General features: G+C 39.3%; 1 protein-coding gene across 4 annotated transcripts in view; it reads right to left on the bottom strand.

Annotated features, from left to right (window-relative positions):
* The window catches only part of CDH11 (cadherin 11), a 109,354-nt gene extending 82,081 nt beyond the window's left edge, over positions 1 to 27,273 (bottom strand). For all 4 annotated transcript variants that reach the window (XM_067540107.1, XM_067540108.1, XM_067540111.1 and 1 more), the window contains exons 1-3: positions 27,196 to 27,273; positions 22,878 to 23,005; positions 21,682 to 21,818 (exon numbers count right to left, since the gene is read on the bottom strand). The gene's annotated coding sequence lies outside the window, so the exon portion shown is untranslated. The remainder of the gene's footprint in view (positions 1 to 21,681; positions 21,819 to 22,877; positions 23,006 to 27,195) is intronic.
* Positions 27,274 to 27,870: the final 597 nt, after the last annotated feature.

Below are 27,870 nucleotides of genomic sequence, written 5' to 3'. Positions count from 1 at the left end.
TGAATAGAAAGTGAAGACACCAGTACCTCTGAAAAAAGGACTGGGCAAGTTGATGATGGTCTTGCTCTCATTACAGTCCTCTATATGGACAGGTTTTTTCTCTTGCTGTTTCCTGCTTTGTCCTTTTAATCATAAGACTGGGGGGGGGAATTGGCCACTCCCTTGTAGAGAAACCACAGAAAAACAGACATGGAGGAAGAAGGAAAGAAGTCAAAATGGTGGCCAGAGAAACTTGAAAGTGGATGAAGCAGCATTTGAGGGGATTTATGCAGCATAAATAGCAATTATGTGAAACACTGACAAGATAAATAATGTTGTTATTTATAAACTGCATAATCACATTAACACAAGACCCTTGCCATTTATGAATGTGTAATCTCAACCCTGATCTTTTCTCCTTGGATAGACTCCTAGCTCTTTCTCTCCAAATTTAATTGGCTTGAAATTTGGTTTTTCTACCCTTCTTATTCTGCCATGCTTTGTGTACAAATTGGAGGTGTACATATTATAATCTTATTTACAGTATAGTTGAACATACAGACTGTAGTTAGCTATTGAGGTGGCTTTTGCGGAATTTCTTCATGTAGAAATAAATTAATCTATGTTATTTAATGGCTTCTCTTTTCATCTATGAAGTTATCACTAACACAATCTACACGGCGGTTTGTGAAGCATTTTGGAATGCTTTGAATATAAAAGATATTATATATATAACCAAATCATGTTCTAAATGTATTACAAAGATTGAAATACTCACAAGTGTCAACTAAATACTTTACTTAATAAAATCCTGATTCTGCCATTCTTGCTGGTGTTGACTATTACCCTACTCTACAAATACTCCCATTGATTCCAAAGAAGAGAAAATATGATTGTGGAGGAGGGGAAAGGTTTAGCTACAACATACAAAGAAATAAAGTCCAATCAATTGTATTTGGAGAGCTGACTGAAGTCCCCATAGTTAAATTTTCAATAACTAGTATACTGATCATGAGTGTCCATTTCTACATGTGTTCTTCATTTGTGACGGCAGATCTGCAGAAAGGATTTTGTCTGACGACAAATGGGCATGTTGAGCCCACTTTGTATGCCAGAACCTGGAACAATCTATCACATGAAAATGGCAGCCAACTTTGCTAAAGTAACATTTGTATTTTATTTATTTTAATGAGTATGGAGCATGGTATGTGCCACCACACTTTAAATTAATTTAAAAGTATATAACAAACATATAAGGCTATTAAATTTCTTCCTTGAGTGTCCTTATTTGAGCAGCAAATAGGAAGATGTCTAATCCATATATTTTTAAATTTATCTCAGTCAATTCAAAGACCCAAATGCCAATTCTCATACTATAGCTGGATTTGTTACAATCTGCAGAGGCCTTAGATACATAAATCAGCAAATGGATTACACTGATACATACATGTAGTATTTTCATCTGTCACAAATTTTATCAAGATCCTATATTTTTCCTCTTACTTAACAGTGGCAGAGTTCCTCCAAAAATGCACTTTTATCTTTCAAAACGAAGAGTTTGACCCTAATAGGTGAAACTAAACTATGGAGATTTATATTTGTGGTATTTTTATTTTTACTGGTTTTATTCTCAAATTTATATTTCAAATGTCTCACCGGATGGGCTCTAAGAAATAAGTGCCACTGCATTTTACAAGTGAAATAGATATCTTTTCTTTCAGTAATGATAACTTTTAACTTCAGTGTACAGTAGCAATCCAGACTTGAGTAGGTTTTTACCACCTTTCTCTTGGAAGCAGGAAAATTAGTCCAATTCTGAAAGCTTTCCCTTAGGAATTTTCATCTTTCAGTGTTACAGTTTTTTTATAAGGACATTTCTGTTAAATACATGCTCTATGGAACTCAGAGGCTAGTGAAACTGAATTAGCAGATTTATAGAAAATAAGTTATCACCAATATTACAAAGGTGGGGGACAGGGACGAAGGTAATATACCAGCAAGATGCAGCCCATTATGTAAATTTGTCACCACATGCCACACATAATGAATAAACCTTATGCTCTTAACACTTTGATTATAGACTATGCAGACAATGCAAATTAAAAATCCTGCTGCTGTATAAATGCAAAGAGGGGAAATTATGTAAATTTTAACACATTAGATTGATTTGGTTGAAATGAAACCTGTTCTACTTGGTGTTTTAGGGGAAGAGCCACAATTACTATGATTGAGAAAGTGCAGTGTTAATGAAGTGTGTTATTGCTAATCAATTCCTCCTTCTCCAGTAATGGCACAGGCATGTGCACTCTCACTATATCATTCACAGATGAAAGTAACCATTCAGACCCCTGCACTGTTTTCATATTGAAAATTCAGGACCGTATATTTCTGCTTAAATTAACTATGCTCAGAACAATAAAAATAAAATAGACATTGCAGAAAGGTGTGTATATAAGTTAATTAGTTAGAAACAATGTGTGGCAGGTTACAATGCAATCTACAATGTTATTGCACGTTTGTTTTCAGTGACACCAACTAAATAACTTTACTTATTTCTGAATCAGTATCTTTCATCAGGTCAGTTCTGCTGAAAACTATGGACTTAAGCTACGATATGGTAATAATTTAAATATGCCTATTTAGCTAAAACTAGAGACAAGATGCTACCCTTTTTAATTATTATTATTCTGTTCAGTATAAAGAACATAAAAAATCTTGCACTTGAAAGATGCACAGCTTAAAATGCATAAATTTGGTTTTGTAATAAATGTATTACCTCAAGCTTATATCACTAGTTTAGAATCTGCTTTAATACTATTGTCTAGAGTTAATTTTCATTTCACATATTTACTGAGTGAGGCTGCAAAGCTCATAGCTGGGAGAGTTATCAGGTTACTGGGTGCCAGTATATAAGGGTAGATCCTGCCACCCTTAATTTACTCTGAGGAGTACCTTCCTTTGCAAGTAGTCCCACTAATTTAAATGTGACTACTCATGGACTCAGGTACTTGTCAGCATGAGTAAGGCTGGCAGAATCCGGCCCTAAGCGATTTTGTATTTTAAATATGGGACATGTTCTTTGAGATGTCAGTACAGTATTTAGAACAATTAAATTCAGCCAAGTTTGGCAAATATTTTATACTGTAACAACTGTCATGACATTTCATAAAATGTTTCAGTTTGCCAAAAGCCCGATAAAATTAAACATCTAGGGCACCTCTATTAGTTTACAATTAAGCATGAGAAGCTGGGAGAAGCCTACCATATTTTATTTCATTTATATTTTATACTTTATCACTTTGGTTTCATGTTCAAAAACACTTTTCACTGTATGTAGTAACATTTATTTCTTGCCTCTAGCGACTTGCTTCCTGCTACTTTAATTCTGTTCCCTGCTGAAGTATATAGACAGAGGGTACCAGGTACTCTGCACAAAGAGATCCCTCTGAGTTCAATGGGAATTTGATCAACAGAATGGTTCCAAGATCAAGTCCATGAATACACATACACAAACACAATAAGGGCAAATGCAGGCATTGAGAAAATACCAACATTTCTCATTGAAACAGAAATAATATTTCACTTACACATCCAACACATACACTGCATGGGCCTGGGCCTGGGCTTGTAAACACTCACCACTTCTGAGAAACTTTACTTATGTGAGTTTCCTATAAAAGTCAACAATGTGTCAGAATTGGGCCCTGAATGTCTTGAGAAATACTTCTGAGCAACAGAAGGAAGTGCAGGCAGGACCAAATAAAAATGGAAGTGAAAGGGTCCAATAGTAGGAGCAAAGTTACTTATATATGCATTTGCAGGATTAGGCCCCCTTTGTATCAGACTGCAATTTTCTGCCAAAACAAAACAAAATAACTTTATATATCTTTATTGACCATATTGTGAGTGTAATTAATGCCAACCATCTGAACTCAATCCTGAACTGAAATCTGGAAGGAACAGGAAGGATGTACAGATTATATGATTTTCAACACTTATATACTCTCACCTTCCTCTCTTCTTCTTTCCCCTGTACATTTACTTTTAATTGGATTTCTTGGAACATTCAGAGCCCAATATTGACTTCTCCCATACACAAAAAAACTGCCACTGAACTCAATAGAAGTTCTGTGCAAGGAGACAGCAGAATCAGACTGTATTCTTTTCTCAGAAATACTGTCACCAGACCTCTTCTGTCTTTAGGCTACAGTCTCTGGATAATCGGGTAGGTTTGTGAGCGCTTCTTCTGCTCACTCTTAAGATAAGATAGTGTACACTAGACAGTGCCCTTTGGATCTAGAAAGTATGATAAAGTTACCCCCACTCACGTAAAATTTACTAAATCTAGGACTTGTTAACAAGACACAATGTAAGACACAAAGCAAAATCATGCAACAAGAAAAACAATGTTAAAATAAAAAGGGCTTACAGGGGTTGAGGGAGATCAGCATTTCACTCAGCACTTTCTATGGTTCAGTCCAGATGTTTAGTTACACAAAATAAACACAAGAAATCAGGATGGTAAATCTCTCACCATACAGGAGTCAGGTTAATTTCCAGCTCACATAGGTGCCGGGAAAATGAATCTCATCTACTTGCTTCACTCTCCAATCCTTGCTTGAGTTCTTTGACTTCTGACTGCTTTGGTTATAGGACAAACTCTCTTTGATGCTGGGATATTAGAAGGAGTGAAACAATACATTCCCTAGATTCTAATATCCAGACATCCTGGGCTCATTCAAGGACCCTTGTTTCATAAAGGAAAATAATTAAATTACCTGAGCTTTGATCAAGGAAATGCTGCAATCTTTTTTTGATGTAGAACTTGGCTCTTTGAAGCTCCAGACAGATAGCTGGCCCATACCCTGTTTAACCCCTTGTCTGTGGGCTGACACTGCTAACAGCATTAGCAGCATTTTTGGAAGAGCCGGTGCTCCTAGCACTTCAAAGGGGCCATATAATATCAGTTTTGCTATGCTACACAATGGGATCAGTTTTGTGTCACACACACCTGGTAGGTAGTTCATTGCAGAAGACGTTAAATCAAGCTCCACTCTCTGTGCCAGAAAAAACCCTCATACTGAAATGATTTTCCAGCTGAATTAACTTGTCTTAATATTTACATTATATACCTGTTATGGAGCAAAATCAGCCAGTAGTGCCTAAAAACAGATCCTCATAATGGAGTGATTTTCTGACTGAGTTAACTAGGCTTCCATGTAAGAAATAAATTCATATTTAGGGCCATTTTTTTTCAAAACATGATACTTCCATGTATACAAAATAAGTGTGCATGCATGTACTGTACACATCAATTAGATTATTTCATGCGGAACCAATACTCTGCATGTGCAAGCACATGACATTTTTTGCACACAGAAAGTGTGCACATTTTGGGCACATAGAACTCCGTCTCCATCTCTGTTGAAAACGGGCCCTTATCAATATTTGTGCACAAGTGCTATGAGGAAATACTACATTTTTGTTTTCAAAATGTAAATGTATTGGGAATGTTTAGGTTTACAGATGGGGCAGGATCAGTCTATAACAGATCCTCATAATGAAGAGGCTTTACAACTGAGTTAACTAGGCTTCAGTGTAAGAAAATAAATCCTTAAATCTCTTAAGGTGAAATTTCACCCCTCTCTGCTCAAAGCCAGAGTCAATATGTTTTGTTAACCAAAGCAGGGGGTTGTATAGGAGGAATAGAATTCATGCTCTCAGCTGCAGCTATGCTGCTGTAGCACCATAACGTAGATGCTTCCTACATTGATGGAAAGGGTTTTCTGTCAGTGTAGGTAATCCATCTCCCCAAGTGGCAGTGGTTAGGTCAAAAGAAGAATTCTGCTGTCAAACTAGCTGCATCTACACCTGGGGCTACATTGGATTACCAACTACATTCAGGGATGCAAATTTTTCATATCCCTGAGCAACGTAGCTAAATCAATCAAAATTTCAAGTTTAGACCAGGGCTCAGCTTGCTGGCAGGCTGTGGGAATACAAGGTAGTTTCACTGCACCCCATATCAGGAATTTGCCAGCCAGAAGGTCTTCCTCAGCATGGATCAGTGACTTTTCCCATGGCCCATCACTATTTGAAGACTACATAAATCCCAGTTCTGCACAGCTGTGGCAACTCTTATCCCCACAACTATTTCACCCACACCTTAAACAAAACTGGGCAGAGAGGAGGACCTTGCATCCTCAGTAGGATGAATTATGCTCTTGATAATTTAAAGTCGGATTTTCGGAGACCAGGAGATCCAGTTTAGGTCAAGAGGCAATGCAGGAGATGAAAAACAGGCCCAAGGTTGTGATTTAAAATACTATGCATTTATTTCTCTAAAGTTTTGCATTCTGGAACCTTACATGTAGATATTCCTGCACTAAAATCCTCTTTTCCATTTCCTTCATGGAATCTAGAAACAAACTGGTTGAGAACGCTTAACACAGAGCACAGACATTTTACAATACACTCTGTTCTGTTCTGTTAATTACTCAACAGCTAATTTATCTGAAACACTCTGATTTTTAAATTTGCCATGCTAGCTGATTGTAAGCAAGGATAGCTTGCTTCTACAAACACACCAAAGTTCCAAAGTATCTTTCTGTCTGTGTAAGGATCATTAAAAAACAGTGAAGGAAAAAAAAAATTAAATTTTAAAACAAATTCGATAAAATTCAGGGAATCGTCTTGATCGCTTCCTTCAATAGCAACACATCTCCTAACCAAAGCAACTCTGAACTATAAGCATGATTCTCCCTGTTTCAAATATTTTATGTATTTTCAATATTGTCTTGATAACAAATGCTGTCACCGCTCTGCAAGTTTCATTTTTGTTGATTTACTACTTTTGCAAGTCCACTGTAAAAATTTGGCATGAAGCTCTTAAGAGGCATTCTTTATTATGGTATGAAATATTTGCATTAGGATCCTACGGTATATAGGGAGCACAGAGGTGCCTAATACAATGGAACTGCGACTGTTCCATTATCGAAGTAGTGGACCCTACTAGTGTAAAGTGGTACTGAGCTAGGCTATACATAGAACACCATGGAAGAGAGTTTGGAGTGGAAGTCAGACTGGTGGAAGCATAGCCACTAAGTCTGAGATTAAGCACCTCTAAAGTGCATCTCTCATTTAGAGGATTATGCAAGGGTTGCAACACTTATTCTAACATAGGAGCAAGAGTAAGGGTTACAACATTATTCTGCGTACTGCCTGCAAATTGGGATGTAAATTCCATCCCTCCCATCCACTGTGTAGTTTCTCACACAAAGCTTATATGCTCATACTTTGAGAGTTCTGTGGAGCATGGAGCGTGGGAATACAGAGGAGAAAACTTTTAAATGTATATAAGCAGTGAAGTGTTGGAGGTCATTCCTGGGAGGAGGGGTCTTGTTAAAATTCTACTACCAGTTGATGTGAGAGTTTGGGATTCCATGCCTCAGAAGGCACTAGCCCCTCTCTCAATTCTGCTTAATCACTCCTGCCAGAGATGACTGCTCACTGGGACATATACAAATACCTTGGAAGAGAAAATTATTTTGCCTTTGAAATACAAGGGATTTCAGCAAAAGTCCAGCATTTTCCATGTTATAGCCATGTTGGTCCCAGGATATTGGAGAGACAAAGCAAGTAAGGTAATAAATATCTTTTGTTGGACCAACTTCTGTTGGTGAGAGAAACGAGCTTTCCTATCACCTGTGGGTGAACACTTTTCACAAAGCGATCATTCTATGTCTGTCATATTGGTTCTCATCCTCAATGGAAAACTGCACAACACTTTCAAAAGACTAACCTCAGATCTTCAATTGTTAACTCTTCTAGCCACTGAAAATCATGGACTGAAAAGAGACACTGGATTTAAGGTTTATTACAAGAGTCTGTAACCAACTAATCCCCTCTTTTTGGTCTATGACTGCAGAGGTGTTAATGAGCCACTCTACCTTGAATAGTCCCTTAGAATATGCACTGACCACTTACACTAAGCAAGTTCCACTTTGCATTTAGCTGTTATGCTTGGAATATCTTTCCTGACCTGAAGAAGAACTGTGTGTGGCTTGAAAACTTGTCTTTCTCAACAACAGAAGTTGATCCAATAAAAGATATGACCTCCCCCACCTTCTCTTTCAGCATTTTCCAAACGTTCTCCTGGTGGAAGCATAAGCATGCATACACACAAACACCTTTTCAAACAACAATTGAGCACTTTCTAAGCCAGTGACATACGCAGTATTTCTAGCAAAATTAAGCTTAATATAAGTTTATTGACCAAGTGGTGCAGCCTTCTTCAGGGGATATGTTTAGGAGAAAGCACTTTTGTTTAAATGAGAAAATAAATTAATAGATCAGTTAGTCTTTCACTCCTCCCTCTCTATAAGTACATGCACCTTCTTGCACTCAGAATGTGTCACAGTGGGAGAAATATTTTACAGGAGGCCTGAGAATTCTGCCATCTTCGAAGTGTTGTATGTAATTAAAAGTTGTGAGATAATCTGTTATAGAAAGATTTCAACCAGTTGGGGCTGATATCATGTGACAGCAACTCAGAAGATTTCTGGTGATATGGACAACAAACCCATCTCCTAGCCCTGATCTGGCTTCCAAACTGAATCCACAACTAAACCTAAAGTGGCTCCAACCTTGTCTTCTTAACCTATCTGCATTGTTGAAATAGAGGGTTAAGGGTTCACCCAGAGACAGGGAGCTGAACCTAATCCCATGCATTCTGTGGTCTTCTCTGGAGGGTGAGGAGATAATTTAAAAGGACTATAGAAGGACATAAGTAGTGTATAGAGAGCTGTCACCACTCTTATTAGCATTGCCATTGACTCTTGAAATAGCCTCACCAGGCTTTGAGAACTGAGGAAAGTAGGTTTGAGAGAAGACTTCCATGGTATCATTTGTGGCAGAAAGCTGTCCATCCTTCAAGGAACAGGGATGAAAAGGGATTGTGTCATTCAGACTGACATCTCAATTCATAAAGGCATAGACTTAAGGCAGCATAATGAATATGCCTGGCTAACTAAAGATATAGAAGCATAATTTTGTGCATCTGGATATAGATAAAAATTCATGTCCTTGCTTTTAAAGCATTTGATATGTCACTAATTTGTTGGATAATAAAGCTTGTGGCCTTTTGAGAAGCCCCAAAGGAAAAATATGTATAATGATTTCGGGAGAATGATAGAGCAGGCTAATGTTTATGTGATATTTTATTTACTCCCTGGTCACAAGTGCTGTATACATAAGCAAAAAATAGGTGAAATAGGAAATTGTCCAAAAGAGTGACTCAAAGAATAAAAAGTTGTCAGAGGAATTTACAAGTGGTGTGTGAAATATTTCTAAGGAAATTAACTTATAAAATTCCAGGTTTTATGCATTTTATATTGAACTTGAAAATGGGCCCATGTCTAATAAAACTGGATTAGTTTTCAGGTGAAAACAGACAAATTTCTGAGCAAAAAAATGTACTATTTCTTACAGCAAAAATGACTGGAAGTTGTGGAAAAATCATGTCTTTGTAGACCTTTAATGTGAAAATTTGTTAACATTTTAAATAAAAAAAATCAAACAACAATCCAGTATTAGACACATCTCTCTACATCTACCTCCCTCAAAAAAAGAACATGCTGATTTGCTTTTGTTTTAAAAGGGAGATTCAGAAAGGCTGAATTGTCTCACTGACTATATATATTAATGTTGGTCATAAAAATAGCATTTAATGGCTATGAGAATAAAATATAGATTGCTACCCAGTGAGTCAGTAAGCTGATATATGTAGACAATCTGTTTCAAGTCTGTTGCAGAGTATGGCCTACAGAACCTTATGAAAGGAGTAATTACAGGCAGCACCCTTTTCAACCTCTAGCTAAACATTAAAAAACCCAAGGTCATGACAACAAGCAACTATCATATCTTGGTAAGTATCAGAGTTGGCATTTTCGCTATAGACTTGATTATTTCAGCCAAACTCATTTCTTGTTCAATTTGATTGGAAAATTAAAGTTATATTAGTGCAATTTCTCACATATGATAGTGCGTGGATTGCATGCCTAATGCAGCTAGCTTCAGAAGTCTTTTTAGTCATGAAAGGTATGCCTACACGTAGGTTACTGTTGTAAAAACTGAGGTAATGTAATAATAAAAAATGGTTTAAAATACTGGACAAAATTCTCTCCAACACTGTTGTAAATCAGAGTAACTCCACTAATGTCAAGGGAGTTACTCTGATTTACACCAGAGTGACTACAGGCAGAATTTAATCCATTTACTATTACATAAATAGATGCTGATCCTATAACACACAGTACATGGCCAGGGGTCTTTGTTGCAAACTGAATGAAAAAAAAAGCTTCTCTTAAAAACCTCTTCTTCTATATAATTGATTAAGGCTGAAGCCTTTCTTAATAATATCAAAAGAAACAATTATACATATAAATATATAAATTATGACATTAACATTAAAAATAAACAAATTTTAGAGCGGTTTCTTTTCAATATTGAAAAACTAAATCCAGGAGTAGTTCAGTTTTAGGTCCTTATTTATCCTGTTGCCCAAGTTGGGAAACAAAGGGAGTTCCATTGTTGACTCATCTCTAAGAATTGCCATGTATTTGTATCTCTGCAGTTTACATTTCTATCATGATCTCTTACTTTAAATGAAATTAGCTCTAATTCAGAAAAGCACATAACCATGTGCTTAACTTTAAGTACATACTTAAATGCTTTCCTGAAAAGAGGTTTTTTTTCCCCCCTGAACGAGGGCCTGGATTATTCCATTTCCTTTTCTTTTTAATCAATTTGAGTAATTTTAATTGACAAGGTGTAAAGACTCATTGTTCCAAAGGTTCTCTTCTGCTCATAACTAATTTTAAAAACCCACTTGTCAAATAATTGGAAGCCTATTTGTCTATCAATGCACTGATGTAGCTCCTTTTAAAGAGGACTTCAAAACATAAAGTGCAAAATTCCATAATTTTCCAAATATATGCTGAATATCTCCACTTGTCAGGCTGAAAGGGATATTCAACATATTAGCATTTAAAAATGTGCTTTGATTTTCATCTTTCAGAACCTGTCCAGACCTAACCGTGTCAGCTCCCACCTGCTATCATAAGATGCTTTTGCATAAGATACAGAATTATAGAACCCTACTGGAGTATGGAGGCAGCCTATGGTTTTTTTACTTCAATGGAATTCATTGGTACTGGTGGTATTACAGCATGGACAGTACATGTTCCAACATCACTGAAAAGCAGTAGACAAAAATATTGAAAACTGTGATCCAAGGGTGAAACTATTTACATAATTTTCTGCCATTCTAACTGTAAGTGTCCCAGTTGTATCACATACTGTACATAAGATGTACTACATAGGCACAACAGATCAATTTAAGAATGACTGGAGAGTGAGTAAAGGTGGAATACCATTTTTTCTTTGATTGCTTGCTCATATATCAGTTTGCATCAATCTCATATTACTTAAATGGGGGGGGTTGTTGAATATTAATTAACTAGGAATGTATTAAAGCGCAATATAAAGTTTATTATTTATTTTTCCTACCTGCAGCTGTTAGCTTACCATGCACCTAGCAAAACAGAAAGGCAACAAGAACCTGACCTTTGAGGCCTACAACCTAGACAATGTGTTACCACAGACGGGTAACAAAACAATAAAGAAGATTATGGTAGCATCTAAGATTGCCCAAGTATCCAGTGAAGACCAGTACACAACGTATTGTATTAAAAAAAGTGAGCTAGTGGTGTTTCATATATCAATTTATTTATTGCATAAAGGGATGTCCTAATTAATTTCATCAAGGTTTCATAGCAGAAGCAGTTCTTAAGAATGGGCTTGAAAGAGAAGAGGATGGGGATTTTCAGATCAGTTTAGCCAGGGAGCTCCAGACATGCTGGGGGCAGAAGAGCATGGAGAAAGGCACAAAAGATGCTTGCCACTGAAATGGATGAATGGGATATTGAGGCTGATATCTCTGATTGAGGAGAGGGCAATGCAAAAAGAGACAGGGTTGGCACTGAAGAGAGGCAAGAATTTATGAGACCTTGAAGGCAATGAGAAGAAGTTAAAACTTAATGCTGTAGAGAAGTGGAAGTTAGGGGAGAGATGTGGTTAGATCAACTGGCAAGGAATATCATCTTGGCATAAGCATTTTGAATGGACTAAAGAAGGTTGATGTGGGAATAAAGCAGACAGGAAGTGATTACGTTAATCGAGATGGAAGGATGATGATGGCCTGAACCTGCTATCTCATAGACAGTGTGCAGAAAGAAATGGCAGCATTTGGACACACTAGAATGTGCAGGGAGAGGAAGGAGCCAAGTTATAGGCCAGGAAGAACATTGGTGGTATCTACAGAAAATGGGGGAGTTTGGCCATGCTACGTTTATGTTGATAGTGAGATTTTGAGGAGATGTTGAAGAGATAGGTAGAAATCAAGGATTGAATTGAGAGAGATTGATAATATGTGGGGAGACAGATTGGTAAAGCAAGGAAGATCAAGTGGGAGGAAGCGATAACTTCACTAGAGCATGTGAAGGAGTTAGAGGATGAAAGGAAGTAGGAAGCCTCTGAGTAGATAACACAGAGGAAGGGGAAGAGGTTGTTAGAGGAGATGGGCATAAGAGGAGGTCATAGTGGATCTTGTCCATCTTTTCTTTGAAACAGTTGGCAAGATCCTATGTGAAAAAGGCGAAGACGCAAAAAGAGTGCAAGGGAAGTCTTCAAGTTGGAGCCCAAATTTGCAAATTTATCTTTGTTATAGTGGCTTGGCACTAACCAACTTTTAACAAACAGATTCTTTCCTGAAACCCACAACATCTCTTTCTCTCTAAAAAGTGCAATACATTCAGTATTTGAAAGTTGAATATTAGGTCCAGTGAGCCTCCATTTTTTGTGAATGCATCATATTTCACATGAATATTAAATAAGTCTTAGACTCATAGATTTTAAGGTCAGAAAGGACCATTATGATCATTTAGTCTGACCTACAACTATTTGTCTTACTACTTGATTAGCCCTTTCATATACATAAATATATTGCTGTTGCAATGCACTACATTTCATCCCCACTGAAAATTATTGCAAATCCCATTGATCAGACTCGTTCTCCTGGCTGCATGTTCTAACTGGAACTGGAATATGATGAGGCTCGGAAAGATTAGATATTTTTATTAGTAAATGTCAGTAAACATTTATTTCACCATTCACACATAAACCAACAAAAATATTTCCATCTGTAATAACTGAAATTTACAGCTAGACAAAGTAATAAAAATACTCCTTGAGAACTTATTAGAGTTTGATTTAAGGATATTTACTTTGAATATATTGACGTGATGTTGACAAGGTGTTTTCTGTTTTAATGGTTATAAGGTTTTAATTTTTTTAATCTGAATGTCAACTGTCATGAAATAATTATTGTCTGACTGCCCCCCCACTGACTGACCCCTCCATAATTTCCCACTACTGTGAAAATTTAAAACAAAACAAATTTAAAACCCATAATTGTGCACAACTGTGAAAATATAAATCAAGAAAAAAAACTTTATAATTAAACACTGATATTAGCCACCCGAACCCTGTTCAAATTTTCTAAACCTCTTACATCTGGGCTTGAAATTGTGAAAGAATAGTAAGTCTCAGTAATTTACACTGTCAGGTTTTAGGTGGAGATTTGTTAAAAAAAACATGCAAAACTAGAAAACAGTGAGGGAGGCAGAGTTATACTTAAATGGTACACTGTTCAGGTTCACTGGAATTTTGGATGAAAGTTTGAGTTGATTCTTATTGTAGCTATATTGGTTTGCTTATCCTTAATGATAGGGTGGGGCAAATCACATGCAGTGTATTTTGCATACTGGTACATACATATGTTGAATTAATCTGGCAGCATCCTACCATTTCAACCCAGTATTGTTTACTCCTCACTAAATAGTTACTGCAGTTTCTGCCCTGGTTCCAAATTATTTCCAGTAAAGAAAAACACTTAAGTCCATCTCTATTAGTGAGCCAAAATGAGCTTCATGGTATCCGTAAATGCCTAACCAGAGGCCAATATATCACCAAGTATACTGTAAATAAGGACTGACTCTTTGCCTGGTAGAAGAACTGATCTGAAAACTCTGCCTTCAGCCAAATCCACAAAAATCCATGAAAATCCAAAAAGATGATTTGTAGAAATTCAGCTGTTACTAAAGAGCCATATTCTGATTCCTTTATTCATGTTGAGCAACACCCTACCCCACAGACGTCATTGAAGTAAGTGAAACTTCTTGTGGAGTCAGGTATTCAAAATAACAAAGGGTATCAAAAATTGGCCTAAAGTAACCACACAGCTGCTGAAATGTTGCACTTATGCACAATGATCTTTAAAAAAAAAAAAAAAACTACTAGCCCTACCTATTCAAGAAGAAATTTTAAAAAAGTACCAGTTAGAACCATGTGCTCTTACTATGATTATTACAGGTTCAAGTACCATAAAAAGGTTACATGTTTACTTAAAATCCTTATGTCATAAAGTTTATTAGTTAAATTATTAGTTTCAAAACCAAGGCATAACTTGTTTTGAATTTCACTTTTATAGAACAAATTAAAAGTTATATCTTTTTTATGGTGTTTGAGTTAAGAAATAATTGGCTTTGAAATCATATTCAAAAGCTGAAATTTTTTTTATATATATATATATATATGTTGAAATTACCTTAAAAAATCCAGAAGGCTTGAATCTGAAACTAATTATCCAGGGACTAATTATAGTTAAAATTATTCTTTTAATTTGGTACTAACGCTTTAACATGAAATTCTAGACCAAGTTTACACAAAAATCCATTTATTTTGTTTGCTTTACAATGTCTACATATATGATTAAATTAGTGGGTGAAAAAAGGGGAAAGGACTAATATAACTATTCATTCATTAGGGACAACCAAGATCTTTGAGATAATTACTTTAAATTAAGGAGGGATGGACCATTTAAGTGTATGACTTTATGCCGACACATGCATGTATTAATAAAACAGTTTAGCATTAATGGAAATAGGGTTTAGTCTCCTGATTCAAATAGAGCAATCATTTCTGGTTTACACTGAACTATGATTTATGCTTGGCAGAATGATAAGCATTCATGTAATGAACTATTTAATGTAATCATTGAGACACAATTAATATGTTTCTGGATTTTTATTTTATTTGAACGTATACACCAACAGCCTCACTGAGATAAAAATTACATTTCAACCAAAGTTCTGTAGCATCAGTTTATGCAGAAATACAAAAGCATACCGATAATACTTGTAAGTAAGTATTGTGAAAAATGAATGGCCACTGAAATGCAACACATAAGAAGCATCTCTTCAACAAACTGGATGGCTAAGAAGAAAGGTAAGAGGATAAGGCACCTTTTTTTAATCTGTCCCAAATTGGCAATGACTGTGGATGTTTACTGCTGCATTTGAAATGAAATGGTGCTCTCAGTCCTGTTCCAAGCAGACACAATGTCCATATGATAAAAATCCCAGTGGGTGCCCCCAGTTGCCAGTTTCATTGGGGAGACCAAGATTTCTATATGTACAGAGGATGAAATAGACTCTCCCTAGAACAGGACCGAGGCATGCTTGTGGAGTAGCATGGGGAACTTGCACTGTCATGCAGTACGTGTCTGGTGAATAAATGGAGCTGAGCTCCAAGTGCTGTCAAGCTGCCACCTTGCACAAATGTTAAAATTCTGTAAATTGTATTTTAAAAGGCTGTTTAATTTCATTCTTTCTGTACGTTATCCCAGCTTTTGAGCAATGTGCCTCCCATTGGCATCAATGGGAACTCTGCAACTTATTTCAGTCTCTTACTTGTCCAGTTACATGAAATCTCAAATGCTTTTACATCTTAGATATATTGAGGTTTTCTACATTTGGATTCATTCTGTTTAAAATATATCAGCAGCAGGTCTGTTCAATGCTGTTTACTTTACAATAAATATTAATATCTAATGAGTTGCATAAAGCTTTCATAATGCAGCTACTGTATATCTGCCCATTTGTGGTGTATTTTATTTTTTGTTGATGAACTACTAAATCATCATTATAACAATAATTTATTCTTGGACATGTAAAGTAGTGTTTGAGCAGTACTATTTTGGAAAACCCTGCATCCACTTTTCCACTCTTCACTTAATCCTTGCTCCTATAATCCATTTACATTGATTTCTACTACTTCAACTCAGTATCCATTCCAATACAATTAAGAACTCTGATGAACTCTTTTGCTGATTCAGAAGGGAGAGGATTCTTGCTCACTGCAAAAGTTTAAAGCAACAAACTAACATTTGCTTAAGACAGCATTTTAAAACTGAAGAGCTAAATTATGGCTCTTGGAGCCAACTGAACACTGTAAGGCCTGGATGTTTGGAAACCACTGCACCAACCCAGCCAGTTACAGCAGAAAGCATTATGTCTTTGTCAAGCAGAGGAAGGGATAATGCCTTTTTCCACAAAGGAGCCAGCAGCAATCCTGGCTGCTCCCCTTCATATCAGCCTCTGAATGTTAGCTGGGTTGGGAGATGGGAAAGCACTGCCGATGAACCAGCCACAGCTAGATGTTCCCTTAGAGGCCATTGAGAACCACAGGCAATGCGGACTATCCATTCACTTTGAGCACAGCTAAGAGCATTATAGATGCTTTCTTTGTGGGTGCACTGGGGATGGGGAAGGAAAGGAACTCTGCACCTCAGTATCTCTGTACAGGGTCAATAATAATTTTCTCTTAAAGTATGTAGCAGCTCTCTTTAACCATTACATGCTACTATAGAATAACTTATATGATTGATATTTGGAGTTAACTGACTGATATGCTATAATGAAGCCTTGTAACTATCATTAAACTGTATTCATGAGAATTTCTGATGTTGCAATTATATACTGAAATTTGTACAAGGCATCTAAACTTCCGGTCATATGTCTGAATTTCAGCCCAAATAAATACAAACACTGGAATCAGAAATTTTATGCACCGTACTTTTCACAGATTGATTTATAATTTAATATGCCAACAATTAACATTTTAAAAATCAATACTTTGTTATATGACATTTCTCCATGTTATTAGTAATGGCTTATTTTAAAGTATCAGTTATATATGGTTATGAATTCTGTATACCAAAGTGTTCGCACGACTGCTGGGATGCTTTGAGACCTATACTGTTCTCAGTTACACTGATGTAAACTCAGAGGAACTCTAATGACACTAGTTTACAGCACTGTAAATAAGAGCCACATCTGGCCATCTGAATATAAAATGCATACATGTTTTTACCAAAAGTGTCTTTCAGTCGTTTTCAATATCTTCCATCACTGGGAAGAATGTGCTAAGAGATTATCCAAGCGTTACCAGTATTTTTTATCATGGTTTTCTCTCTCTCTCTCTCTCTCTCTCTCAACACTTGTTTGCTTTCCCATAGCATGGAGTGATGCTCTTTTTGGAAGACAGAGAAAGACAGCAAATACTTTAAAAATCATTGCTGCTGGGAGAACTGATACTGTTTATTTTACACCTAGACTCCAGCTGTGTCACTCCTCAGACAATCTAAAGTTACATGATTTCAAAACTTTGTAGTGAACTCCACAAGGTGGTAATATGATGCTGAAGGTAACACGATCCACTGACTAGAAAGATGTTAATCCTGACAAACTGCCTGAGCATTAGCCTGAACCACAGCTAGATTGAATTCTGTCTCCCCTGAGAGGACCTGCAATGCTGGTAGTAACAAAACGTCTTTTCATAGTGCCCTGAGAAGCAGATGGGCCACAAGAAGTGATTTAGAGAAGAGCATTAGTGCCCTCTAGTGCTCACAAGTGTAATGGTTTTTAAAGAATAATTACCAAATTTAGTGCCCTAAATTTCCAGCTAAGGTTACATTACAGCTATCATTTCTTTATTAACACAGTGAATTCAGAGACATTAAACTATATGATGTCCAGTTTAGTAAATGTGGAGGAATTTGATGAAAATTCCTTCTTGATCCATACTTCTGTAACTTTTTTAAAAAACATAATTATTCAGCACACCCAGAAACCTGTTGATCAGTTTGTTAAGCAATAACAAATATTAGTACTGTAAAAACCATTTTAAAAACTTGAGATCTTTTAGTCAAATCAATCCTCTGACTTATAAATATATCAAATATAGTTTTATAACCATGCAGTAATCTTTTAATGACTTTAAACTATTTATACAAAAACAAAAACAAAAACAATGGGTTTAGTACTCCTATGTATGAAGTTTTAGACGACAGTGTTTGAAAAGCAAAAATAACTATACATTCTAGGAGAATGTTTTGAAACCCATGATATTCAACAATATAACTCAAATACATAATTACAGTCCACACCTTCCTACCCCCAAAGTCACTGGGAGAATTTTAATGATATACACTTGACACATTTGATATTGTTCAACTCCTTGATAGTATTATTGAGAAAAAATGAATGCAGAAAGTAAGTTAGACAGTGAAATGAGATGACAGTACTTAACTATAAAATTAAGTCCTCTTAAATCATATTTATCAAGGTCAGATCCAAAGTCCATTGAAGTCAGTGGGAATCCTTCCATTTACTTCAGTGGGCTTTGAATTGGGCCCAAGAAAGGTACAATGAAAACTGAAGTGCCATTCTTTAAAAAAAAAAAAAAAAAAAAAAAAAAAAAAAAAGTGGTAATATTATTAGATATTGAATATAGATTCTGAGCTTTAAATATGAATACCAAGACTTTGACACCAACAAATACTTTTTGTAGGTATGTTGCTTAATGGTTTCAGGTGAAACAAGTCAAGATGAAAACATTATTTCTCACACACTAAAGCAATTTGGCTAAACATCTGATTCACAGAATGGATTCAAATAATTTTAATAGAGACACACTAAGCAAAAAGAGAACTAATTATTTAAAGAAGTTTGAAATTGCATTATATTTCTATAAATACCTGCTCAGTATCTGAATGACAAAGAACATCCTATTAAGAAAACTGTAGTAGTCAAAGAAGAAAATGATTGCCTCTTGCTGACTTTGCCAACATAAAAACATGTTCTGCTTAGTCTCATTATTTGTTCAAATGGTCTGTAGAAAATGTAGCCTCCTAAGCTACTGCAGCTCCAAAGTTCATATATATATCCTGAACTGAATGAAAGGCAATACTTCAAACTTTATTAAAATGGTACATTAATTGCACTTGAACTCACATAACACACACAAATGATGTATTTTATCAGGAAAATCACAAGAAGCTTTCTAACCATTATAATTGTTCCACATGTATTGTGCAACAGAAATAATTTCATTTTATCAGCCAGTCTCTCAATCGACCTTTTTCTATAAAGGTCTTCATTCAGCAATTGCCAATCATAAATTGCAATTACTTATCCCATCTATTAACATAATTTATTGTAATAGCTTCTGCAGTAATGACCTAGCCCAGATCATCATGATTTTTATAGACAAAAACACTTATAAGAACAGACTTTGTGTATTTCAGCAAAGTTTAAGCTGCTGTGAGAAGTCTATAAATAGCATATTTCAATCATACTTATTTCTTCATATTAGAGTACAGAGCTTCAGATTTAAATACAAATTCAATATTTCAGGCTCCACAACCAGAAAATCCTAATCACAAGGTATTTTCTAATTTATTTTCCTATAGAGGTCTACATTCCTTTGTAAAATCTGTAGTCCTTTGTTTTGTAACTTTATTTCTTTGTTCTCCTACAATAGCAAGGAAAACTGCTTTGGAAATGCAATCAGAAACTTCTGTTTTCTAGGGTTTCATAGGCAGAGAAATGTATTGGGGGGGGGAGTAGGTTTCTTGAATTACAGATGACGCTTGGTTGCTTTGCTCTAGTTTGCATTATTCTCTCTCCTGTTCTTTATTGCTTATCTCCCAACATCACAAATTGTGCTGATGTAGTACTATAAAACTGTTGCTCATAAGAAAACAGCTGCATTTCTATCTCATATAAAAATAATCCCAAGACCCAGAAAATCATCGACTTGTGTTTGAAATCCCAGTGGAAAAGTAATTGATCTATGCACACCTCAGATTAATTATTGTAGAAACCCATAATTAAATACAAAACTTATTTATTGACATTTTAACTGGACTAGAGAAAAAAATGAGATATTTACTTGGGAAACCACATAAATCTGGAAATATGAAGGCAAGCTTTAAAAAAAAAAGTATATTTCCTTCTTCACCATGTCTGAGTATCTCTGCTTTGGAATTATTTATTGCTTTTTTTTCATTCAACAGTTTTATTATTAAATAATTATAAATATTTGATTTCTTAATAGAGGGTTGATGGTCTGTGAACTTATTATATCGTCAACACAAATCAACAGTAAGAAAGTCCTTTCCAATGAGTTACACGCCACTGGAATGTGAAAAACAAATGAGCTTCCCCCAAATTAAAGGCCATTTTCTGAATTAGTGACTCCTACTGCTAAAAGAGGATCCTTTGTCGTAGATTCTTCAGTAGGTAAAGACTCTATTACACAGCCAGGGTAACGGTACAAAGAGGATTCCCCAGTATATACCAACTGGCTTGTTTCAGTCCTATCCCGGCCAAATTAATATTTTACAAAGAGCAGATAACACATGAGCATATCTATGCAAGGTAAAGTCATTTGTACTGTGATGTCAGCCTGCAATATGTACGCCTGGAGGATTACAGGGGAAGCGATTTTATTCTAAAAGTTAATGGTGTTGGTGTGGATGTGCAGCTTTAAAGCTTCATCTCTGTTACCTTCGGTGGGATCTGGGATGACATACAGACCACCAAAAGCGGAATGATTTTTTGCCTATCCCGGTCTGGGGACAGATACCATCTTAGACACTGCTGCATGAATTTGAAAACAAGCAAAAAAAAAAAAACAACCAAAGTCTTGCTCGCTTCCCCCCGCCCTTCCCATTCTGGCTAAGACAGCTTTTATTGCCTGCACTCCTGTTTTCGCTCCCCTTCTGCAGAGCCCTGGCGTGATTTGGAGCTGCAGGGGCCAGGAGAAGCGTTTCACTTCGTTTCTTTGCACATCTGCTTCCCCGGCTTTGAACACACACACGCACACACACACACACCCCCCCCAAGTCAGACCGAAAAGCAGCGCCTCGCCAAGAGATGTCCTTCCACCGCCTGCCTCTCCCGCTGCGGGAACCACCGCCGCTCCCCTCGCCCCGAGCCGCTGCGGAGAAACCCAGCCAGGCTCGCGCCGGGAGCGCGGAATGAGACTTGCCAGACGCGGCGGGTCCCACGACCGCGCCAAGCCCCTCCAGCCCCCCGATCAACGGGTCTCTCTCGGCTGTGCGCGCCGGGCGGTCCCCTCCCGGCTGGCCGGACTGCCCGCGGCGCAGAGCTCCAGCTGCAGCCGCCGCCGCCGCCGCGCTCCCAGCTCAGCCCTTCGCGGCTGGCAAGTTTCGAGCGCGCACCGAGGCGTCTGCCCGCCTCGGCTCCCTCGGTCCCAGGGCAGCGGCTCGGCTCCCAGCGACCCCCCAGCGCGGCGCCTTCTCTGCTCCGCCACCTCGCAGCTGCTTCCCCTGCCGCAGCCTCAGCTTCTAAGCGCCCCCCCTCCCTCCAAAACGCCCAGCCTCAAAGGCAACCCCAGCCGCCAAGAGCAACGCAGGGCCACGGCCCCCAGCCTCACCTGGGCGTCCAGCCGGCTTCCCTGGCTCCGCTCCGGCGCAGGGCGAGGCGGCAAGTCCCAGTCAGAAGTCGCGGCTGCACGGCCACCGCCGCATCCTCGGCCGGTTACACTCCACGGGCGGCGGCGGCGGAATGAGGCTGCGAGCGAGCGGCAGGAATTAGAGGCAGGAGGGAGGAAGGAGGGGCGGGGGGGGGGAGGCAGCGCACGGGGGAGCGGAGCGGGGTCAGAGGAAGGGGGAGGCTGGAGGCTCTTTGCTTCTTCCCTGGCTCGTCTCTTCCCCCCCCCCCCCCACCGAAGGGCGACTCCCCTCCCTGGGCGCCCCCGATGCCGGGCGGGGCTGGCCGTGGGCTGGGGAAGCGGAGCCAGCCACTGTCTGGAGGCCAAAGGCGGGGAGGGGGAGACCGAGGAGGAGCCCGGCGCCCCGTCCCTGCCCTGCTCCCCCGGGGGGGGATGGCTGCCAGCACCCCGGCCTGCAGCTCGGCGAGCTGGGGCGCTCCCCACGCCGCCCCCCGGCCCATGCTCCGCATCCCCCCCCACAGATCCACTCCGCCGGCGGGCGGCGCCCACCCAGGAAGAGGGAAGACTACCAGCGCCGGGCCCATTGGTGAGGGGAGCCCGCCTACCGCCCCGCAGCCGGGGCTGGTAGTGGAGCGGGGCGAGCCCCGGAAAGTTGCAGATCGCTGGTTGGCAGAGGCCTGGGTGAGCGGCCCTGGGCTGGGAAGGGGTTTGCAGGACCCCCCACCCCCCATGCAGGACCCCCTGCTCTAGCAGGGGAGGGGGCCCCTCTTCCAGACCCCCTGGCCCGGCAGGGGAGGCTGCTGCCGCCCTGGCTCTGGCTGCCTGAGAACTAGGGGCAGGAGCATCCTCACACCCAAAAGAAAGGGCCATGGTCCCCTCCCTCCCAGCCCAGCCTGCTCAGCAAACAGCAGCAGTGACGCGTCTTCTCACTTCATGAAGTGAAGTCCAGAGAAAAGTCCAGGGCCAGGCCCCCTCTTCAAAAGCTAAAGGCAGTGACAGATGCCTTACATGCCCCCCGCTTGTCCCCTCCCCTCTCAGGGACCAGTGGCAGCTGTCCAAGGCCTCAGTCCTCCTCCCCCATCAGCCTTGGAACCAGTGGTGGCTAGTCATGGTCAAGACCTGTCTGCTCCCTGGATTCCCAGTGAATGCAGTGGATAAAGCATCCCTCTTCCTTTCACCTGTGATCCAGCAGCGACGGACCAGATCAGGCCACCTAATCTCCAGCCAGCATAGCCGAGGCAGTTGGGGATGGTCTTTAATCCTAGGAGTTTACTTTAGCATCTGCGCTGGATCCAGTCACAGGAGCCTGCATCAGGTGGAGATAATTTGCTCATTCCTCAGTCAGTCTGGTTCCACAAGGTCTCCCCAGCTACACTCAGGTTCTGTGAGAATACAGCCAGCCCCCTAAGAACATGACTCTTGTATTTTGTGGTTAATTCAGCATTACCAACAACTCTATGTGGAGGGAAAAAATAGCATGGGCACTGCCACTGGACAAGGAACAAAACTTGGAAGGGGGCAGCCTGGTAAGCAGATGAACTAAAGCATCCTGGGCAGGAGACACACAATGCTCATGAGTCCAGCAAATTAAAGATGTTCCCTTCGGAGTACCACTCAGGGAAAGAGCTGGGAGTCTGTCTTGGTAGAATTAGGTCCCTGGTGAATTAAAGGAAAAATCTTATTCAAAGGGACATGGTGAGTTGGGGATTCAATGCACAATCCCACAGGGGCAGGGTTGCATTTGTGGGGAAATAGTTTTCAGAGGGTAGGAATATTTTGAGGTACATATGAAGTAAGATCATCTGGCATCATGTGAGCACCTGAGAAATCCACATCCGACTCAGGGCTCCATTGTCTGGACCCTGTACAGACATGTAACAAGGAAAACAGTCCCTGCCATATGGTGTTTACAATCTAGGTCAAACAGGATACAAGAAGTGAAAGAAATAGATAAACGTGGGGGAGAGCTGAAAGGAGTAAAACAAGCTAATAATATATTATTTACTGGTTATTTTATTTTGTTGGGAATGGGGTTTTCAGATGGAAGATATTTGGTGAGGAGGAAATTTGTTTTGCTGAAGAAGTGGTTTTGGGGGGAAATTTTATTGGAGCAAAGTTGATGAGGGGAATGAAGGGAGAGGAAAATGTTTTGAGGAGTTTTTGGGGAAGAATGTTACAGAGAGGAAGTTTGATGGGAATGTATCTTGGATGTACTGTGTGAGGGGAATTTTTCTGGGGAGAGGGAAGCTGTGAAGAAGTCATATTTTTGTGAGCATTGTTTTGAGGGAGGGCAGCAAAATTGCTTCTTGTGAGATTTTTCCCTGCGCAAGCTAGAGTTGGCTAAGTCATATAAAGTCTGGTCCCATATAGAACACAAAGTTTACTTTATCTCACTAAGGGCCTAATCCAACTCCCTCTTGAATTAATGGGAGTCTTTCTACTGATTTTCATGCAAGGTGGATTAGGCCCTAAATCCTCTGGAATTATGACATAGGAATAAGCAATTATTTTCCTTTGAGTACATACTGTAGGGGCTAATACTTAGTGTGGTTCTGCTGTTGTCTATAGTGGCAGCTGAATATCCATTTAGCAAAGACCAGAGCTAGAGAGTTAGCTGGAACATGTTTTCTTCTCTTTTCCGGTGCTAGTTTTGGGAGCATAGGTGGAGGGGTAATTTTTGTGAGTTTCTTTTAAAACTGCTGAGATCAGATTTTTCTTGAATATAAAGGAAATGTGAAAGCAATTTCAATCTAATTAAGCATACACAAAAGGTACCCCTAATACTCTGTAGTCAAAGAGCGTATTAATCTATAATGAAAGGTTTCATTAATTTCGTTCAAGAGGCATGTTAACAAATGAGTATGGCAACATTAGATCTGGTGATTGGCTTGAGTTTGCCCCCTGCTTTCTGAGATGAAATCTCAAAGATTAAAACTAATCAGATACTGCTATTACATTTGTCTTGTCAGTTGTAGCAGTTGTAGTTGGAGGGTTCCATCCTGCAGGAAAAATTAAGGCAGAATTCCCATTCAAATCAATAGAGTCCCAAGCTCAGTGCTGCCCTTTGTGTATATTCAATTGCATCAACGGTCAGCAGCCAAACCACAACACAAGACACATTAGGTCAAGTTCTGGTCATGGTGAGAAACTGAAGTCAGTGGGTTGCACGGGTATATCTGAGGGCAGAATGTGGCACATAAGGTTTAGCCCCTACATGGTCTATAAATAAAGGAACAGTTCCTAATTACTATGTCATCATTGCAGGAGATTTATTTTGGATGTCCTTACTCAGGCAAAACTCCTACTGAAGTCAATGGGCATTTTTCCTGTTGATGAACCTCAAGATTTGGCATATAGCTCCAGATTCCAGTCTCCAGCCTAGACCAAATATTAAAGGGAGATATGCAGGAGGCAAGGGAAGAAGAATCCCCCAGGCCACAGAACACCAGAACCTACACCGTCTTTATGGTTCTTATATGTCGTCCCCTCATGGGATGTAGGATGGAAGATCCACATGGATTACCTGAACAAGGTCCTCCCAACCTGCCACATATAGGTCTCTGTGCCATGCAGTGCCTCTCTATAGACTAGTTCTGCTGCTTAGGGAACCTCCCTCCTCACCCATGAAAGCTGGTGCTGGAGGCTAAGAATTCTGCATTGTGGCCAGGGCTCATTACATTTATCTCACTTAACTAGAAGAAGATCTGTCTCGAGATGACTACCCCAAGCAAAAGTTAGGAGTGAAAAAGTAGCAACATCTCTGCCATGGACATCGGGCTTTATCCTGCTCCCACTGAAGTCAATGACAAAGTGGCAATGAGAGAAGAATATAGCCCATAGTTACCACATGCATCTGCTAGAAATCTATTGTCAAAATGCAATCAGTGTTAGATGTAAATAAAGGAAGTTTATGCATATTTTAAACATTACTATACACTATGTGTTTGTGAATATGTGCATATTTCAGTTAGGAACATCTGTGATAATAGATCTGCAAAATTTAAGAGAAGGTAACATTTTCTGCAGTGGGTTTAAATGTACAAAATCTGGAGCTGGTTAAAACTCTACTGGTCACATAGTAAGTTAACATAATTTATTATTTGAAAATAAGCTAGCTGATTTGTTTTCCAAACATCTGAGCCCTTGCAGCTCTGCTAATTTAATAATTATTCTGGGAAAGTGAGTACTGCACTTCAGTTCATGAAACTTCACCCACACATTCACAAAAACATATTGCAGACGGATCTTTTTGATGCAGCTAAAACTTATGTATTGCTCCTAAATTAAAAAAGTTAAAATTGAACAAATATCACAGTCTGTTTGAAAAGGTTTGATGGGAATTATTGATTGGTGAATTTCAAAAGATTCAGTTCAGATAAGTACTCCAAAGTTCAGAAGGTTATCCCTGTACCTTATCCATTTGGATACTTTGCGATTATTGCTACGTTAATATGAAAGATTTGCCGCCTTTCCTCTTTTCCCCACTCCTCTTCTTTAGTCCCCAAGAGGCCACTTCTTCCCTATGGCTTCCAGAAGCCGTCCTTTCCTTCTTAGTTACCTATAACACTCTTGCAATTCCCTTCACTTTTTCCTGCCGGAAAGTAGTAGAGGTATAAGAGCAACATGATACTGGGTTCCCATATTGCTGCAGCAGGAGTTGGGAAGAGCTCAAAATGGAGGAAGAGCAGGAAGGAGTGAGAGAGAAGGTGTCAAGAAGAAGATGAATGAGGAGTTAGGACAGCTAACAGAGGATACTATTGATCAAAGTTACACCTACGACATCAATTCAATAGGGTTTCACTGAAACAAAGCAGAATTTGGTTCAGTGTGAGAAACCAAAGAGCAGCTGGGAGTAGAGAAGACAGAAAAGAAGTATTCTCATGAGCCAAGAGGAAGGAAAAAGAAACAGCAACAGCTGCAGCAGCACAGTGAGGAGAGCCTAGAGGGATAGTGTATTTTAGCAAAAGTATGCATCTTGGTGGGAGGGACAAGATTAGGACTTAATTCATCTATTGCACAACTGAAAATTGGCAACCTTCAGAGAACACCCAATAGCTGCAGCCATCCTTGCAGACACAATTATCTTCTTTCAGGAAACGTAAACTTTAACTATGTTTATTTTGAGAAAGGTAAAAGAAATGTATCATCAGATTAAAAACTGATGATATCATCAGATTAAAAAAATCATCTCATTAAAGACAACTGATAGAGAAGCTACTGCAACAACAAAGCTTTCAAGTCTTGGGATTTCTGCATGGCCATAAGGGCGATGGTGAGACCTTGAACATGAGGGTATTAAAACAGGAAGAGAAAAGGCAAAGGCTTTATTTTTTTAAAGGGGGGTAAGGATTGGGTAAGGAGAAGAAACAAACATCTTATATAGAAAATACCAGATTTCCAAGCTGTATATTACAATCCTTTTCCTTGTGATTTACCAGTTGAATAGTGCACAAGTATCTTCATGTAAATGTGAAAATTGTAAGGATGAACACTGACCTGTATCAGGTGCTTCAAAAAGTACATTCCGCCTCTCTCCCAAATGGCGCTCTAGGCTCGCATATGTTTTCATTCTGATACATCCGGGAGTAGAAAAGTTTGTTTTCAGGCCCCTTAGTGTATCATGTTAGTAAAAGGTTGTCTAAATCTGGAAGGAAGAAAGGAAAAAGTAAGATGGAGTGGACATCTGCTGTTGAGCAGAAGTATATCTAGGTACTGAGGGTGAGTTCAGAGGATAGTGACTCTTCATTCAGAATACCACAAAAGGAAGGGATTTTGGAATTGTCGTCAACTCAATGTAAAAGTCATCAGATAGGTCATTTTTTTTTAAAATTGAATATCCTGAAAGAGTTGTTGCCCCTCTATTCCTTGCCCCTGGGGTGTTTGTGGTGATAGTGCCCAGCTACATCACGCCCACTCCCTGCTGGTCCCAGGACACCATGGTGGCAGTGCCAGCCATCACCTCCACCCTGCTCCTCCCCGGCCGGCCCGAGAGCAACTGTGGTGTCAGCATCCAGCCCCTCCTCCTCCACCTTCCCCCCACATAGGAGAATCAAAGGCCCAGAATCCACAATCTGATCTGTGTGGTCAGACCAGTAGGGATGACTTCACGGGGATTCCATGCAGGCATAAGGGCCTGCCAACAGAGATCAAATTACAGAACCGAGGCCCAAA

The sequence above is a fragment of the Emydura macquarii genome, unplaced genomic scaffold (genome assembly GCF_026122565.2).
Source record: "Emydura macquarii macquarii isolate MOO-44397 ecotype Brisbane River unplaced genomic scaffold, CSIRO-AGI_Emac_v2 contig_561, whole genome shotgun sequence".
NCBI lineage: Eukaryota > Metazoa > Chordata > Testudines > Chelidae > Emydura > Emydura macquarii.
The sequence above is the reverse complement of the archived record's forward strand: the minus strand, read 5'-3'. Positions and strand labels throughout refer to the sequence as shown.